Below are 19,650 nucleotides of genomic sequence, written 5' to 3'. Positions count from 1 at the left end.
GTGTTTTTCCAGCATGCATTTTGTCTTGTAAGAACACCACAGTTTTGTTGTTGCTAGTAATCCATCCTCCTCTAGAGTCCATCCTTTCTTAGTTCTGAGCTGGGTTGCTATGCAAGCACGGTAATTATAGTTTGTTTTTTTTTTTTTTTTAAATTTGACTCTGGAGAAGAGTGACACAAGGATGAAATGTTGACTGATTTTTCTGGTATTGGGATCCTGAAGAAATGTTCTTTCAGTTTATGATATAGCTTAGGGCTACCTTCATTCTTATCCTTGCTAGTTCTGCATTTTTTCTTTCCAGCTTTTTCTTGAATTCTGAAAGATACTCCACTTCCTTACAATACATTTATTTTGTCTAGTGTGTTTACCAGAGTCAGTTTCTATTTCAGGTGGAGTCTTCTGACTTATCTGGAACATTTGGGGGGCCCTGAGGAATTTGAAGGCTAGTTTTATTTTTAATTCTTTTAAAATCAACAATAATGTTGGCATTGATAATTGCACTTAGTAAATAGTAAATGAAATAAAATATTTACACAGGCACTAGACTGAGAAGTAGTCATATGATGGAATGAAGGAGGTTCAGTAATATCAAGGAGATTATAGGGGCCACATTGAGGAGGGTCATAGAGGACAAACCAAATTCTTAGTCATTTGGGAACTAAGAGGGCTTGGAACCTTTGTATCAGGGCTTCAGTGTGTGATGGGTAAGAGAATGCGGTAGTTAAAAAAAGATTTTTCAAAAGAGTAATTGCATAGGCAGGGACGAAACTAATACTCATTATTGTGTTCTAGACTGTGGCAATGTTTCCCATAGATTACCAGAGAGAAGCCACCAGTTTCTCACAACATGGGTACCATAAGTATCTTAATTTTATAGATAAGGAAACAAAAACATGCCCTGACCAGCATCCGATTCCTAGTTAATGGGGAGAGCTGGGATTGAGATCTAGACAGTCTCGCTGAAGAGCCCGCTTTTACCTTCACATTATCCTGCCTCCCTAACATGGCTGTGCAGATGGGGAGAAGAAAGATTTTGCAAGGAGGAAAAAGGAATGCAAGTCACTCCTCGCTGGAATGGGCTAGGAATATGAGAATGAGGAATAGATAAATAAATAGATACTACATAGATATTAAGTAAAACTTGTCAGCATTTCACCTCACTGGGCTGATACTTAGGAAGAATCAAGTAACTTATCACGAGTCAGCAGCTTATCCATTAACTTCATATAGATTTATTAAACCTCTTCCAGTGTCACACACTGTTGTGTCTGTAGAAATCCCAAGGTAAACAATGCAGATTTTTGTTGCCACAGAACATACATTCTTCTGGAAGGGAACTGAACATAAACAGTTAAGCATGTATCAGCAGTAGATTCTATAATGAAAATAAACTAGTAAAGTAACAGACAGGGATTAAAGGCTATTTATATAGAGTGAATATTCCAGAAAGTCTTCACTCAAAAATTGACATGTACACAGAGATCTGAAGGACAGGAAAGCATCAGTCATCTAAAGATCTGTGGCAATTTCCCAGCAGAGGGACCAGCAGTACACAAGTCCCAAGGAAAGAACACCCAGGGCATGCTTAAACAACCCAAATGAGTCAAGTGTGTGGTAAGCAAGGAGCATAAAGTTAACAGAGTCCTCATTATGCAAGGCACCGAATGACAGGGTTGGGGGTTTTAAATCAGAAGTTTTAGATAGAGAAATTATGTGATATAAATTCTGTTTTAAGGAAAGTCCATCTGGCTAATGTGTGAAACAGGAATTGTACTATGACAAGAATAGAAGCCTTGCAGCATGTTAGGGGACAATAGCAGCAGTCCAGTTTGTAGCTAGAAAGATGAAGTTTGTGATGCAGGAGATGTTTCTGACAAGAAATTGACACGACCTGTTCATGGATTAGCTATAAGGAGAAGAGGAAAAGGAGCAAGTCTATAGACCTGCGAAAATAATTGCTTAAGCAACTAGGCAGATTGTAGTATATACTTTAAAAAGGAAAGGATAAGTTTTTTAGGCTTTGGAAGTTTCATTTGGGGCATGTTAATAAGATGCACATTAGAAATTCAAATGGAGAGCCCTCCCTGATGGCTCAGCGATGTAGGACTCAGCACTGCAAGCTAACCATAGCAGCTTCAGTGCAAGTTTGATCCCCTGCCCAGAGGTGATCCACATGGTGCTGCAGGCCTCTCCTGACCGCACGCTGCTCCCCTCAGCAGTGTACTTCATGGAACAGCCTATTCTGCTCCCCACTCTGTCTTTCCTGCTCCCCACTCTGAACTGGGGTACAAGCCTCTCATCACCCCTGCACCTCTGGCTTGTACCCCAGTTCTGTATGCATAAATAAGTGAATAAATATTTTTAAATGCCCATGTTTTCACTTGGATTGAGCTCAAATTTATTTCTCTAGTTTTGAACTTTACCCCAAGTTAACTTTTAGATAGAATATACCTTTGTCTTTCCATTTGAACTTGAGGGCCAACATGGGCATTTTTTTTAAAGTTAGGGAGCTAGATGAAATCACCAAGTAAGAGAGTTTTAGAAAAAGATATCACTCCAATTCCAAATGCTGAGGCTTTCCAGTATTTGGAACTCACAGACAATCAAGAGTTAGAAAGAATGACCAATAAACATAATAAGGGAAAAGCCAGAAGAGTGAAGCATCTCAGAGCCAAAAACCAGGGAGCCTTTCTGGGAGGACTGAGCTGTCTGAGGGTGTGAGAAGTCTAGGAAGACTAGAATAGAAATGTTGCAGCTGGTCGTGAAAACATACAAATTGGCTGCGATCAGAACACTCACTTCATTGGTTAGTGAGGAAGAGAGCTTGCTGGAACACGATGAGGCAGAAATGGGAAGCAGTGCAGTAGAAGCAGAGACTAAAATTTTTCAAGAAAACTTTCTGTGAATGGGACAGTAAATGGGGTAGAGGACAACAGAATGTTAAAGGAGATATTTATTATGGGTTTGTGAAATAAAGATTAGGTTAGAGACTTTAAAAATCACTTATCATTCATGCTTTATTTCTAAATCTAAGAAAAAAAAACTAAAGGCTTTGTGTGTTAATGGGAATGATCCAGTGGAGAGGGTAAATTGCTAGGCAGTGTAAAGAGACTATTGCAGGAAGAAATTTATTTGTTTTGAAGGATTCAAGAACTACCATATGTAGGGTACAGTGGAAATAGATGGTTCTTGATAGGAGGGGACCTGTCTTCCACGAAAACAAGAAGAAAGGCAGAAATTACTGTCAGATTCAAGTAGACTGGTAGATTTAGTGTTGAGAAGAAGAGGGGGTTTCGGTCTTGTTGCTTCTATTTTTAATTAGGAAAACTGAGACAATATTTCAAGTCTACAGACCTGCAAAAATAATGGAATACATCATTAAAAAAAGAAAACCACCACGAGTGTATGCAAAATTCACAGGAGATAAAGGGGCAGAGGGCTTAGAACAGCCCGATAGACACTGTATCTGTCTGTGTTAAGAAGTGGTCACACTTGGTATGCATATCTTTCAGATGTTGGAAGTTGGAGAGGGGTATTTTACAAAATCAAAAAAGGTATTTTTAACATCAGTACCAGAAAATTGGCTATAGTGACCTATTTCTTTGTAGAATTAGGTAACATAAAAATAAAATATATATTATTTTATTTATTTTATCCATTATGTTGGTGGAACATGTTATTTAATTATTGTCCATTATGTTGTTGCAATTGTATTTTTTATTTATCTACACATGCCAATTAATTGTCATAGAACCTAATGCCCAGTATAAATAGATATCTGTTGAATGAATAAATGAGTGAAAGGAATGACATAAATTTGGAAAGCAAGGAAATTTTCCCACTAAAGATAGTATAGTCCATGAGAAAAACAAAATATTGATAAATGTTATGCTTTAAATTTAAAACAAAGATTTTATTTGAAGGGGAGAACTGAAGTAAAAGCTCTTTGGATAATTAGCTCATCTTTTATCTAGCTCTAGAAATTACAAACCAAAATAATTTAAAAAGCTCCAGAGAAGGTTGTAACCCTAGGCTACAAATTCATGTCCCTTTTCTGCTAATTATTCCACCAAATTCAGTATTAAACAATGACTCGAGTAATGCAAGACAGTATGAATTAGTATAAAGGAGACTTCATAGCAGAGTATCTTTCTATTTAGTTTCTAAAAAAGAATCCTGGCTGTCATGGAGTATCTTCTGTGGCATGGCTCAAGTTTTGATAGCCTTATTCTATCCATGAAGTCTGATTTAAAAGTATCAGGTCTGTCATGGGGGAAAACAACTACAGTATATCATTATAGGTAATAACATCTAACACCAGATTCCATGATTGTATTTTTCTTGAAGAATGATGAGTTTCTTTAAGAATGTACAAACTGACCATTAAAATATTGGTTAGGATGTAGGTGACTAGTTCAGTAAATTATTTGAAAGAGCATTTGAGATGTTTTATTAGGCTGCATTTAGAATTGGTTGGATATCTTTTGCAGCAATGGGCAGAGCCAGTAGATGGTGGTCTTAAGTTGCAAGTTGCTTTTACAGTAACACCTGTCATCGTGTGAAATAACTGTTACGCTCCACAAAATGTCAAAATTCACTTTTTCATTTATTGGATTCTCTAAATTAGGATATGTCACAGAAGAACATTCTAAAGTGATATGCTATTACTTATTTTTCAGAAGTGTACTTTTCTTTTAAAAAATTCATAACACAGCATTTAAAATTATGCCACTTTTATCAGCATTTGATATAAATTATTTTATCCACTGTATATTTTTATTCAAGAATGAAGAAGATTTTTTAAATTTTAATTTTTTTCTCAAGTAGATTGCTATTTGTTGCAATTCTAAAAAATCAAGTCCAATTCTAAGCTGCAACAGCTTAGAAGATATCTACTTAACTCTATTGTTAAATGCAATTTAGAGATTCAATTGCAAGAGTACTAGAATATCTTGTAATTATTCAGACTGACTAGAATTAAGGACTTTGAAAATTAATTTTGAATTGAAATATTAAATTAAGTAGAATGTTTTAATATAATGTCATAATTTAAAACTAACTAAAAATAGCATTAATAATAATCACAATCACTCTTCTTTCATTAAAAGAAGAGATTTAGCACTAAATTATTAAATGATTGAATTTATGGTGCTCAAGTTAGTAAAGATTTTGTAGTAGTGTAAATCATGCTACATGATTTCTGTCCATTGACTATAGCAAATTAGTCACTATAGTAAATTTTAGAGGGTATTAATAATACAAACACTTCAATGTTGGAAGCTTTGGTTGAAGGATACTACATGCATCCTTGATCAGGTATTCCATTTTTTCCCTTCCCAGCAGCACTGTATAACTGCCATAGCAGTAGTTAGGATGGACGCTTACACCTTAAACAAAAGAAATGAGTACAACTTTTACTTGCAGTGAGTTATGAATGAGTCAGTGAATTCTGAAAAGTGCTTCCTAACATTAACCTTTGGCTCTTATTCAACAGTTTTCTGATTTTACTTGGAAATTGTATTGTCAGTGTTCTCAGCAGAGCATATGCTAATTTTCTTTAATAAATGTTTGGACACCTGAGAGAAATGTTTAAATTATAAGAGGCAAGACATTGTTTTTAAATTTATCTAAAACCATCTTACTGTATATACACATTTTTTTTTAAATTAACTAGCTATACCATTATAGGTGTTGTGGAATGGTAAGCAACCCAAAATAGAACACAAATACACATCCACCTCTTGAGCAAGGAGGCGAGTCTGGTCATAAGGGAGATGTTCTCAGTTTGTATCTTTAGAAATGTTTTCGCAGATGTTCTCAAGCATACACATGCCATAGATTGGTCTCTGTTTAGTATCTTTGAATGCTTTCTTCCTCTTTAGCCATAGATAATGTTTTTAGTATATTTTAGTAAGTTATCAGATCTGTGAAAGTCAAGAATCACTTGACATTAAATTGATTTGTGCATTTGTAAAAAGGTTATGACTCATCCAAACCACAGTTTGAAACCTTGATTCTCTCCTAGCCCAGTGCTGTTGTCTGTGGTGATTTTCTACTGCAAAGACTTTGATTACACACCTGTTAACACATAATGAAAGTTTTAAAATTGTTGTTTTTCCCTGGTGGCACAAAGGGTTGAAACACAGTACTGTGAAGCTAGCCATGGCCTGTACCCCAGGCCTGTACCCCAGTTCTGTATGCATAAATAAATACATCTTAAAAAATAGAAAGTTATGGGTAAATAAATCACCTTATTTAACATGATGGATTAACTTTTGAGAATGCTGGAATGATTTTGCACCCAGAATGCTAATTTAGAGTAAAATCAGACACTTGTTACTTTACTTCTACACAGAACATTTTGATCACAGGTTTATTCCGTAGTATTACCCACATCTCTTCAATAAAAAGGATTTACATATTCCCAAAGATTTTCATGAAAATTATGTATTTAACATAGTGTGGGTTGAAACCAAGTAGCACATTTTCCTTCACATAGCTGTGGGGTGTCATTAACAATTGCTGATAATTAATGATCACACATTTTTTTTTAAATTTATTTATGCATACAGAACTGGGGTACAGCCAGAGGTGTAAGGGCAGTGAGAGGACTCACCAGAGACAGATTGGGGAGCAGAATAGGCCAACTGATAAAGTACACTGTTGAGGGGAGCAGTGGGCAGGTCAGGAGAGGTGTGCTGTGCCATGTGGGTCACCTCTGGGGCAGGGATTTAACTCATGCTTAAGTGGCTTTAGCTTCTTAGTGCTGTGCTTTAACCTGCTGCGCCACCAGTGAGGGCCCCACATCTTCTTTTTTAAAAAATATTTTATTGAGGTTATATTGTTTTTCAGCACTGTATGAGATTCAGAAGTTTAGGATGACACCTTTTAAGGTGTGTGTCATCAGCCACTCACACCACCAAGACATATAACCTTGGTCATTTATTTAGCATGTGCATAGCACTTTTTAAATGATTTGTGAATGAAACCAACACAATTGGTGTTTATATAGTCTTACATTTGTTATAGCTTAAGATAATTCTGTATACATACATTTATATTATTAACATTAATTTCCACAGCTGGAATATTTAATGGAGGGCTACATTTTTCACATTAAGACATTTAACTAGACTCAGGAGTCAAACAGATATCTGAAAACATCTATCCACTCATTAGTATTGTTTCAGTAACTCCTTTGGCTTTTATATAACTCAGGAAATAGGAAATCATAACATCATAAATAGTGTTAAACTGAACCTATTGATGTAGCCAGAGCAATTTTAAGCCAATCATTCCTCATTAGGCTAATGCTAGTAAAGTTTCTTATTCAGATAACCTCTTTTTTCTCTTTTTTCTCCTTTTCGCTATTCAGTGGCCAATGAGGTGTAGTAAGTTTTAGCAAATTGGGGTTGAGGTCTCTTAGGCTAGCTTTATTCTTTGCTGTAAATTACAGCACCTTTATAACTGCTTAACACAGCTCTTGAATCAAGAAATGTCACACCTGAATTTTTTGTTCAGCCTGAATGACTGGTGAGAGAAAGAGAGAGAGAAAGGGGGAGGGGACTGAGAGAAATCATGCTCCTGGAATTCAGTATTAAAACTGCTGCTTTCAAATTGTCAAACTGATTTATATTTTAATTGTTGAGCCGCCGAAGTGGCAGCTATATAGAATCTTAATATAGTAGCATCTTGCCTTTTCTTTTCATAGATGATAATTTGGCAAATTGTTCAATATTTGAATTGTACTAGTACCTTTTTCTGTGGACACTAAATTATACTTTGTTTTATTTTGGATTTCAGATTTATAATAACATAGTGTGATTAACATTACTTGTTTCTTGGACTTCACATCCGTTATATTCAATGCAAGAAAGTCAGTCACTACTATTAAAAGGAATCCCACTTTCCACGCAGCTGATATGGGAGACATGTGACAATAAAACGGGGCCTGGTGTATCAGTAGCTCTTATCTAGCAGCTTCCAATGCATCAGAAAATGTGAATTGATTACTGTTTTCCTATTTTCTTCATTGAGAACTCACTACAGAAGGAGGCAGGATTTTTTTCTCTGACTGGTTTAGCAAAAACAGAAAAGTAATTAATACATAAAGTACCAAATATGAAATATTACTCTGCACAGAGGCATTTCACACTTCATTGATTTCATGAGTAGACCAGAGGTGCCAGAACAATAATTAATATGTTGTAAAGGAAAAATTATTATGCAAGGTCAGCAGCATTTGAAGACTTTACAAAGAAGCATTAAAAGATAATCTGAAACTGTATTGTAAATTGAGTTTCAAATGAAATTTGAAGAAATGTATGATACTTTCTAAGAGAAATTAGTGGAAATTGTTTACCACTGAACATATTCCTCTTTGTGCAAGCATAATATATACCACGTTCCTGGAATTTGTGGGAAATATGAATAAATATGTGTAGGCAAGGATGTAGATTTATGCTTGGATTGATGGAGATCATTATTTACATTTCTGACTTCAGTGAAATAGTAAAATTTAAAACTCAAGCAAATTCTTTTATAGTAGTTACAAATTACTAACCTATATATGTTTTGCAAAAATTAATCATTTTTTTTTTAATTTTTAAAGATTTACTTATTTATGCATATAAGAGCTGGAGTATAGAACAGAGGTTCAGGGTTGAGAGGGTGAGAGGATTTATTAGAGACAGAGTGGGGAGCAGAATAGACAGACTGACTGAAATACACTGCTGAGGGGAGCAGTGGGTGAGACAGGAGAGGTCTGCTGTGCCATGTGGGTCACTTCCCTGTCTGGGATCCAACTAGTGCTTCAGTGGCTACAGATAGCACCACCAAGGAGGCTCACAAAAAATAATTTAAATCTCAAGAAAAATGAAAAGAAAAACCAAATATCAGATCAACCATAATCCTCCTGCTCTAATGTAAAGGTGTTAATATTTTAGTGTCTATCTTTTCCATTTTTTCTCTAAATATATAAATATTTGTTTTAATGGGACATTGTAATGTTTTCACTGTGTTTTTTAATTTTGTGATTATTTTCTTTGGTCATTTAGTATTTTTCTACAATATATTTATTTGCTACATAATGCTTCATTTGGATAATGTATCTAGGCAATCTTCTGTGGATGGGCATACTCACAGTTTCCAATTTTTAACAAGTTGTCCTATATTTCATTTGGACACCTCTAGAAATGGAATTCTGATTTCTTTACCAAGTATTGCCGAACTTCCCTCCAAAATGGTGATCTCACTTTTACTCCCAAAAGTATCAGCTCAAATTTATTCCTAACTGTGATGGTAAAGCCCTTCTTTACAAAAATGTCATATAGATAATAATGGATTTTCCAGGATTAAGTGAAAATGATTGAAAGAATATCTCTGGAAAGGCTGTCAAAAGCAAAATTTTTCCAATGATTATGTTTAGACCAAAAATTTGCAGGGTCATTTAATATCATATTTTTTATCCCAAATTAAAAACTACAAATCATATTCACTTACTGAGTATTTACTGTACATCAGTAATAACTTTGCAGCAATTCTTATGTGCTTTAAATCAACTTCTCATATTTTATCCCCACAATTTCTCTGTGAAATAACATTTTATGCCCCTTTTAAAAGTCAAAACAGACAATTTTTAGATGATTGCCTAGATTTCACATAGTTGTTGGAGCTGGGTTTTGAATCCAGAGCAGTCTGATTCCAAAGATCATATTTCAGCTACTACAGAAAGTGAGAAAGACCTTGTGATTCTGAAACTGTGAGTCTCAACATAACACACCTTGCAGTTTATTTGTATAGTTACAACCACCACCTTTTATCTCAATTTATTATCATTTTGCTATTACGACTGATGGTGTCTGCTTGGATGAACTATGACTTGCTACCACCTGGACCTATGGTAAGAAACAGTGGATCTCACATATCAGACATGAGGTTTGGGGAAGGCTGGTGCCAGCTTGGCAGAGCAGGTTCTTCCCCTTTGTAGTGCATATGGCTCTTGGGTGTAGGGAGCCTCCACTGGCCGCCTCATTTTCTCTCTTCACAACAAGGACCCATATGATAGTTGCTTTACTTGTTAGCCACCTTTTTGTCAGTGAATTTGAGGAGATACAAAGAAGGAAGAAGCAAGGCCAATGTTGGGGTCTCCTAGGAATGTTTCTGAAATTGGGCCCTAGGGAGCGACTCTACCTAGGGATAGGCTGTCCCTCTGGTGACACAGACCTGGGGTAGCTCAGGTGGGGACATGGGAAGATTTGTCCCAGACAATACACAACCTAAAATGTAGTAAGGGGGTATTTTCCATTCTGGATATGGAGTGCAACAAAGTCACATAATTAGGCCCAGAAATTGTCCTGCTGTGGCATTCCAAATGCATACTGAGCCTCTGTCCTACCCATTATGAATCTTTATCCTTTCCTCTCCCTCTGCTCCATCTCTCATCAGCAGGCTAAAGAGAGGATCCATCTCTAGCTTAAGCTTGGGGCTTTTTGGCACGAAACTTGATTGTCTCGGTTTCCTCTTGGCAGATTTAAATTGTTAGAGAAATGAAACTCGTTTGAAAACAGTAGGCCCTGGCAGGCACTCTCCCAGGCATTGCCCAGGACTCTAGGAACAGTTGTCGACTTGCTGCATGGCATTTGTCTAGGTTGGGTTTGATCTTATGCTCAGATCCCATATGGTAAGAAATTACTCTGTTTTAAAGTTTTTGTATGTTTTATGGTTGTGGGGATGGAGGTCATTTTTTGATTTTTTTTATACTGAAATGAAGATTTCATGAAGATTTGAGATTAAGAATAGAAATTCTCTTATTTGCATGAAAATGAGACAAAGCTGAACAGCCTATTTTTTATATCCTGTGAATAAAAATCTTTATTTGACTGTGCTACCCCTTAACTTCAGGATATGTCCACTATTATGGAAGTAAAATAATACTGACAACTAATCTGCCCAGATGGTACTTTAGAGATTAAAAAGTGTGTTCATATTCATTCCTTAGTTTGAAAAAATTATTGTGTAAGCAAAAATAATGACAATAGTGCCATTTCTAGAAGTATTGGTTCTAATATAACCAGTAGTCAAGGTTTTCAGTTTACTTGCAAAGGATATGTACACCCTACATAAAGAATTTAACAGTAGGTGATAATGTGTATTAGTGACTCAATTGAGGCATTTTCTAGCATATTTACAAGTTTTGCTTTATACTTAGAATAGTACAGGGCAGTATTAACAAACTACATTTAAAAACCTCAAGAAATGCCTTGGCCCTCCCTGGTGGCGCGGTGGGTTAAAACACAGCACTGAGAAGCTAAACCAAATTCCGCATGAGTTCGATCCCCACCTGCCCCGGAGGTGACCACATGGTGTGGCAGACCTCTCCTGACCCGCCCGCTGCTCCTCTCAGCAGTGTACTTCGTTGATCTGCCTGTTCTGCTCCCCGCTCTGTCTCTGGTGAATCCTCTCACCCTCCTCAACTCTGGCCTTTACCCCAGTTCTGAATAAATGAATAAATCTTTAAAAAAAAAAAAACCTCAAGAAATGTGGGATAAGTTTATAGATATGCACAATTCTTATAACCATTTCTAGTGAAATTGACACTGATCTTTGATGATGTAATAACAGATTTCACCTTCTTTTATCTTCATATCACCATGTGGGAAGAGAAATGAACACTTAACAGCTGGATCTGTGAAAAGAGTAGCTTTCAGGGCAACTAAAATGGATCAGATGCTTCAAAGAACACTTTGGACATCATCAATGGCCAGTGTTTCAAAGCACTGGATCTCATATTTACCACCTCTGTTTATTTGGCTGTTCCACCACTACACCACTGTTCCACACCACACCTCTTTGATACACAGTGTTTTCTTCTCATTTCAGAACCTTAAAGGGGTCAGCTCTAGGCTTATTTCATGGACTCAATTTAATATTCATAGTGATGCACACAAAACTATTAATAGTTTCTTTTCTGTTTTTAGTGGCTCATGAGGTTAAAATTAATTTTTTTCCTGATAACTCAAAACTGAATTTAATCCTTGCATCTTCAGTTAACCCAGGTTAAGTAGAAGTTAAAATGAAATAGACTAAATCAGGGGTAGAGGACCAATCTGATTAAATCTAACAATTTGAACATCTGTGTCTGACTTTTATCACTTCTTATGATTTTATATAAAGTACCTGCTGTTCAATGGAGGATTAACCCCATTCAAATTACCGATGCTTTTTAACTTTACAGATGTCAAAGGAATTCCTTCAAACCTGTTCATTTCCAGAGCAAGGCTTTTCCAGATGGGAATTATAGAAAGCAAGATTTGACAAAATCTGCTTCTCTATTACTCAATACAGAGGAATATTACAGTAATGCTCCATTTCTGCTAATCCATTCATTTCAGTTTCGATTTACCTTTTTTGCCTTGATCTAAAATCTCTGGTTTTATAGGATTATATTCAGGTTTTGAATGAATCACAGTGTATGCATTTTAATATGATTTCTCTGATGCTAAAGCCAGGATTAACCTGTTCTTTTTGATTGGAAAGATTTCATGTTTAGATTTAGAGGAAGAGTGTTAAATTTCTCTATTATTTGCCCTTTCCCTTCTTTATAAATAGATTAAAGAAGTTACATTTGTTGGTTCTACTGGCAGAAGAAAGGAAAAAGAAAGCAGAAATTTATGAAGAGATTAAAATGTTGATATTCAGTATAAACTGTTGTATGAATAATAGCAAATCCTTCCTTAGCACTGAGTTTTATCTTCCTTATGTTGGTATTTTGATAAGTTGAAATGACTGAAGGATATCTCATTTGAACCAAAATTAAGGGAAATATTAGTCATTGATTAGGTCATAGAAATTATATATAAAAATAAAAAAAATTTAAAAATGCTTAAAAATCAAAATGAGACTGTTCTTCCTTTCTGTGATGCTCACTGTTTGGCTATGCTAAAGTGGCCAAGAAAAGTAGGAAGATGTAGTAGAGTGCCTCCTGATACTGTTTTAAGGAATAATAGTATAGTAATAGTAAAGTAACATCTTGATGATAGTAATATCAATAATGTGCATATAGTAGGTGCTTAATAAAAAGTGTGCTGTGTGAATAAATTGCTTTCCATCTCTGGAACAATTTTGGAATTTACTTTCAAACATTAAAGGAATTCATCACATATATAGTATACTACATTTGAAACAGAGTTTGAATGTGAATCAAGCATCTGTCTTTAGGTCTCCGATTTTTCAGTTACTCCAGTGTTTGACCATAAAGCAAACAGGCATACCAGTGTATCTTCTGTTGAGGGGTTAAAATGTGTAATGAAAAAAGGGAGGTGAGGTTTGAACTTGCTTTCTTGCTGCATGCTTTATTTACCTTTCAAGCACTTACTGAGATGCAACATAAGGTATGAAATTAGGACAAATGTGCCAACTCCTCAAAAACAGTTATTTTGTTTAATCCATTCTGTTTAGGAAATCTGTTTCAGGATTACAAACTTTTAGGAGAGGTGGGTGATTAAGGAATGTTGAGGTTGAGTTGGGTAATCTTTGACCAGGGAAGCTAAAATAAATACCAACACTGAGAAGCAGCTTTGATAATGACATTGCCCATAGTATTTCAGAGAAGGATACATAGATAGTGTAAACTCTTAATTTAACCTATTGTCTAAAATCATAACATCTATAGTGTTAAACCCTGGGAATGTGTATTGCTCTAATTTTCTAGTTTTCCTGGATTAATTTAAAGTTCTTAAGAATTGATAAAGAAGCAGGTAGGGTAGAGGAGCGAGCAAGATAGAAGATGTTTGAATAGTTGTATTTTTATGAATAGTGTGTATAATATTCAGTTGTAAAGTAGCTTCCTTTTATCAATAAAAACTTCGAAGAACTAGATAGTCAAAAATAAAGTGTGCTCTTCATAAATTTCCTATCTACACCATTGATAAAGTAATGCAGAACAGATTGAATTATAACTATAAACTCTTCTTACTGATTTAATATAAAATACATAATTTGTTCAGTTGCTTTGAGAGTTCTATATCTTTTGAATTCCAGGTCTTTAGTTTGGATTTATTTCATGTCCTTAAATGACTGGATTAGATGAAACCTTTAGTTTCTGTATGCAATCTTGAGGTGAGCTACTATTTACAGATGGTTCTTAAAGGCAGTTTTATTTTTTGTTATTTGAAATTTCTTTCCTTCGTGTTACCAAAATTGCTCCCTCTGAAATTAATTTTGAATTCCATATGGAAGTAGAAATAACTATATTAAACCATCTATGATATGGCGTATACTGCTTTCATTACCTTATTTTAACTCACTTAATCTTTGTAATATTGAATATCATGAGAAATGTTACTAACTCTACACATTTTACAGAGAGAGAAACTAGGACTTACAGGAGTAAGCAGTTTCTCCAAGGACACAAAGATTATAAGCTGTGAAGCCAGGCTTCAACTTTGGAGGATAAGCCTTTTAACCAATAAGCTACATTTCCTTTTCTTGAGAAAGGGCAACCTCTTGTTCATCTTTGTACACCTACACTTTGGTATCCCGTGTCTGGTACTTAGCAGGCACCTACAAAACATTTGTAAAACTAAACACTTTTTAATTCTCAAGTTCGGTTCTCATCTCCGCAGACAGATCCACATCTTGTACCTTATTTAGGTAAGAACTTCTCATTAGTTTACCTCATTCAACCTTTAATTAATGACAATATTGAACTTCTAATTTCACTTTCTCAAAAATCATCTTTGGGTCTTTATTCCTTGGGAACCCCAGTGGCTGGCTTTGTCTTAACCCATTCGGATTCTTACGTTGCTCCATACTCCGGTAGACACAATCAGTAGCCAAATTGTAAGAATGCCGTACATTTAACATTTATCTACACCTGAAGATTGTTGAATATTTTTCCTTCACAGTGTGTGTGCCTGAGATTTTTCATCCCTGTCTAATCTCCATCTAAGATTAAGGTTGTTCATTCAAGATTCAAATCATGTTGACACTTTTGTAACCTGTTACCCACTAATTTTACTTTATTATTTTCCGGTTTTTGAATTTTAATAGCACTTTACCATACTCTGTTTTATGTAAAAGCTCTTTAGTTTTTTTCTTCTTAGTAGGTTATAAACCTCTGGAGAGCAAAGTCTATATTTTATTCATCTTTATTAATAACTAACAGTGAAATTGGGCCTCCCTGGTGGTGGAAGGGGTTAAAGCATAGCACTGTGAAATTTCCTCAGGCACTGCAGTTCGAGTTCAAGTTCAATCCCCAGGTAGGAAGGTGACCCACACATGGTGTGGCAGACCTCTCCTGTCTTACCTGCTGCTCTCCTGACCAGGTATTTCAGTCCATCTGCCTGCTCTGCTCCCTGCTTTGTCTCTGGTGAATTCTCTCACCCCACTCACTTCTGGCCTCTACCCCAGTTCTTCTATGCATAAATAAATGATCTTTACAAAAAAAAAAAAAAAGAAAGAAAGAACTAATGATGAGACAAACAAGAAAATCCCAAGATTTTTCAGATTGTCATCAAAGATTTAATGTTTTTCTTTCTTGAGGTTTATTTTGAGAAGTATGCTATCACAATATCATTATAGTTTGTAGCAGGAATTGGTTCTTGAAATACTTTCATTATGTGTCTTATTTTACCAGTCAGTTGACTGATACATGGGGAGGTTGAGACTTAAAAAAATAATAATTAATTTATGTGTGCATATATTTTTATAGAAGAAATGGTGTATAGGCCAGAGGTACGGGGGTTGGGGTGGTGGTGAGAGGATTCACCAGAAGCAGACTGGGGGAACAGAACAGGCAGATCAACTGAAACACAATGTTGAGGGAGCAGCAGGTACAACAGGAGATATCTGCTGTAGCATGTGGGTCAGCTCCCTGGCTGAGATAGCACTCAGGCCTTAGTGGTAATGGTGCTGAGACTTAACCCCTAGGCCACCATGGAGCCCCACAGTTTTTAGAATGCTGCTGCCTAACCCTCATGTTGTCTTATGCTCAGTCTGGGCTCTTCCTCTACATATTCTGGCCTCACTTTAATGTGGCCTCACTTTTTTAAAGCTTTAAAAAATGCAATAGAATAAAAGACCTTGGAATTTGCTGGATGCTATAGGTCCTTTGATGGTTTATCCAGCAGAAATCAACTGAAGAAGATAGTAAGAGTATTAGAGTCCATAATGTTGTGACTGTAGCTTGAATTTTTAGCCAAACTCTAATTTTTTTTAATAATATAATAGTTATTTTTCCATCTCAGTTATAATCAAACTCTAATGTTTTTAAATAGAGATTATAATACAACCATTTCCTTATGTGGAATTTTGGTTTATATTTTAATGTTTTTGTTATCCTTGCATTTGTTGGCAACCTCTACCCTTTCCCCCCAAAAAAGAAAGAAATATACAATATTGAGTAGAAATTGTTTTCTGTTTTATAGGAAACAGTATCAAAGGAAGCAACTTCATTCAACATTAGAATTGTGACCTTAGCGAGGTCACATCATGCTCAGACTGTGACTCCAGGGCACCCTGTTATGTCTGGAGAGGGGACCTCGAACCTCTTGATGTGACTTTTTGATAGCACAGGTATAATTTTACTAGTAACAGACTACAAGTGACAGGTTCTAATGTGCTGCAAAACTAGTCCCATTGTCAATGATCATGGGACAATTCAGCCTGGTTTCCCATGCACTTCAGGTGATGGAGAGGTATGCTTTAACATGTCTGACTATGCTACTAATGTCAACCTGTTGTACCTTCTCAAATGAGGCATCCAAGCCCACAGGATTAAGTATTCCAAAAACACAGAAAGAGAACTATTTAGGGAAGTTATAATAATGATAGAGAATGACTCTGAGAACTGCTTCTCTTGAAAGAAGTAGGCAGATGCTTTTCATGAGGTGTCATACAAAAACTTGCCTGGGTCTGTATGTGAAAAGAAGAAATGGCTACAGAGGGAGCATTACAATGAAATTTGATTTCATATTTTGCTGGGATTCAGAATACTTCAGTACAAAGAGCATTTCAAGTTAATCCAAATTTCTTGCACAAGTGTTGAAAATGCCACTTCTGTCTCTGCTGTCTTCATGTTCTACCTGCTCCATTCAGCATAGGCTGTTTACTGTGTTTACAACTTGCTAATTCAGCAAAGTTGAAATAAATATTACTTCACTGTTCACCTATGCTTGAAATTTTTCACCAGAAAATAAAGTAGAAAGAAGGAGAAGTCATTGCTTCCATTCCTTGAGTGATTGTAAATTCCTTGTGAGAAAGACAAGCAAGTAATTAAGTTAGTCTGTTAAGAACTAAAATTTCAAGCAGGGAGGACAAAGTGTGGAAGGTAAATTGGAGTTAGGTAAGGACATTAGAGTTTGTGTGCTTAAAGCAGGTAGAGTGCTTTCAAACACATTTGATGGAACATAGGTGGGCAATAACAGAGTGAGATGCTGATATGAAAATTGGGGAAGCCACACTTATGTCTATTATGATCACAGTAATGACAACAATGTGAGGTGGAAGAGTGGGTTCTAGTGATGTTGGAATGTCATGATATCCCTGTAGTTAAACATGCAAGTTCTGTGAAACATAGTTTGTATCAGGATCCTGCCTTTATTATTTTTGTCATCTTAGATGAATTAATTACCTTATATATGCATCAGAATCTCCATCTGTAAAGTTAAATTGCCTTGGCACCCAAATCAGATATGCATTTTTTTTTTTTTAGTTCAAGTGAAACAGCCCTTGTTAACTAATACTTTAATTGTGGATCCATTTTAAAGAAGATAACTGAAAAACGATCAGAATATTCTCCCTCCATTTTTTATTTTTAAAGGATTTTTTTCTACTTTCTTCTTTGCCTTTTTCAAATCTTCCCATCTCTATGGCAGTTCCACTACAGATGAAGAATTCCTTGATCCTGTACAACTGTGATTTTTCCCATATCTAACCAAGGTCTTCAAATTCTGATTATTTCTACTATTCATTAGCTACTTACCATAAAGCACATTATGCTATTAGTTTTCTTCCTTATTTCAGTCTTTGTATAAATTCATACAACTTGATGCTGTTTCTTACCTTACTTTGCATCCTTCATTGTCTTGCACATTTGGCCATAATCAAAATTTGTTAATTTTTTAATATTAATTAATATGTCAATTCCCGTTTTCCTAAATTCAAGTACATTGTAATGTAGACTAACCAGAAATGCACTTAAGGCACGTTTCTTGGTTGTAGAGCCCACTTTTGCATCCCTTGCTCCAGGTCTTTGATAAAATAAACGAAAAATATTCCTGCACAGTGGTAATAAAGAATAAAGAGGCCTGAGAGGCAAAAGGACTTCAACTTACTTTGAGGGACAAAGCAAGAAGCAGTTGATTCTAGGGGCCATTTTTATAACTCATGATGACTATCTGAATTTAGCTCAACTTTATGACAAAAGATGCCATTTCCCATAGTAGTCAATTTTTGTTCCAGAACTTAATATATGCTAAAAGAGACTTCAAATTATTGTCTGGAGTGGGAGGTAGTCTCACTTTAAGGAGTATCTAACTTCTATGAAAGATGGTAGATACAAGGAAGCTACTATAGCAGAAATAGAAAAAAATTAAAGATTGAACTAATTTTCTCTCAGTCTATTCAGTTGGTTTATTTGATCTCTTATTAGTAGAACTGCATATATAACTTTACAAAACAACATATGGAATGTGTTGAGAGTATGGATGTGTATGTGGGCTAAAGGGTATCAGAAGAATTTGCTTTGAAATATATATACTTTTAGATAGACTGATACCATAGGGTAGAATGTCTTAAAAATATACCGTATGGGCCCTCCCTGGTGGCGCAGCGGGTTGAAGCACAGCACTGAGAAGCTAAAGCCACTTCCGCATGAGTTCAATTCCCGCCTGCCCCGGAGGTGACCGCATGGCGTGGCAGACCTCCCCTGACCCGCCCACTGCTCCCCTCAGCAGTGTACTTCGTCGATCAGCCTGTTCTGCTCCCCACTTTGTCACTGGTGAATCCTCTCGCCACCTCTGAGCCTCTGGCCTGTACCTTAACTGTATGCACAAATAAGTAAATCTTTAAAAAAAAAAAAAGTATACTATATATGATTTTTTTCACAAAAGTTCTCAGTAGCATGTTTAATTTTTTTGTTTAGTGTATTTCTATTTTATTTATATATATCCTCGAAGACCCTTGTTTAACTGTATAAGGAAATGATACAATTATGAAATTGCATAAGAATTTCAAGGTAAAATTGAACTGTAATGGGTCCTGAAATCTTGCTGAAAATCTATTCACTAATCTATTTTCTTTCCTATCAAGTTCCCCAATGGTATTGAAAAATAATATTAAAATATCTCTGCAACATGATAGTTTTTTTTTTTTTTTTAAGATTTATTTATTTGTTCATACAGAACTGGGGTACAGGCCAGAGGTTCAGGGACGGTGAGAGGATTCACCAGAGACAGAGTGGGGAGCAGAACAGGCAGATCAGTGAAGTACACTGCTGAGGGGAGCAGCGGGCTGGTCAGGAGAGGTCTGCCGTGCCATGTGGTCACCTCCGGGGCAGGCGGGAATCGAACTCATGCGGAAGTGGCTTAAGCTTCTTAGTGCTGTGCTTTAACCCGCAGTGCCACCGGGGAGGGCCCTGTGAACATGTGT

This window comes from Condylura cristata, unplaced genomic scaffold (genome assembly GCF_000260355.1).
Source record: "Condylura cristata isolate star-nosed mole 26May11 unplaced genomic scaffold, ConCri1.0 scaffold00012, whole genome shotgun sequence".
NCBI classification, from domain to species: Eukaryota; Metazoa; Chordata; class Mammalia; order Eulipotyphla; family Talpidae; genus Condylura; species Condylura cristata.
This window is presented reverse-complemented; position numbering follows the sequence as displayed.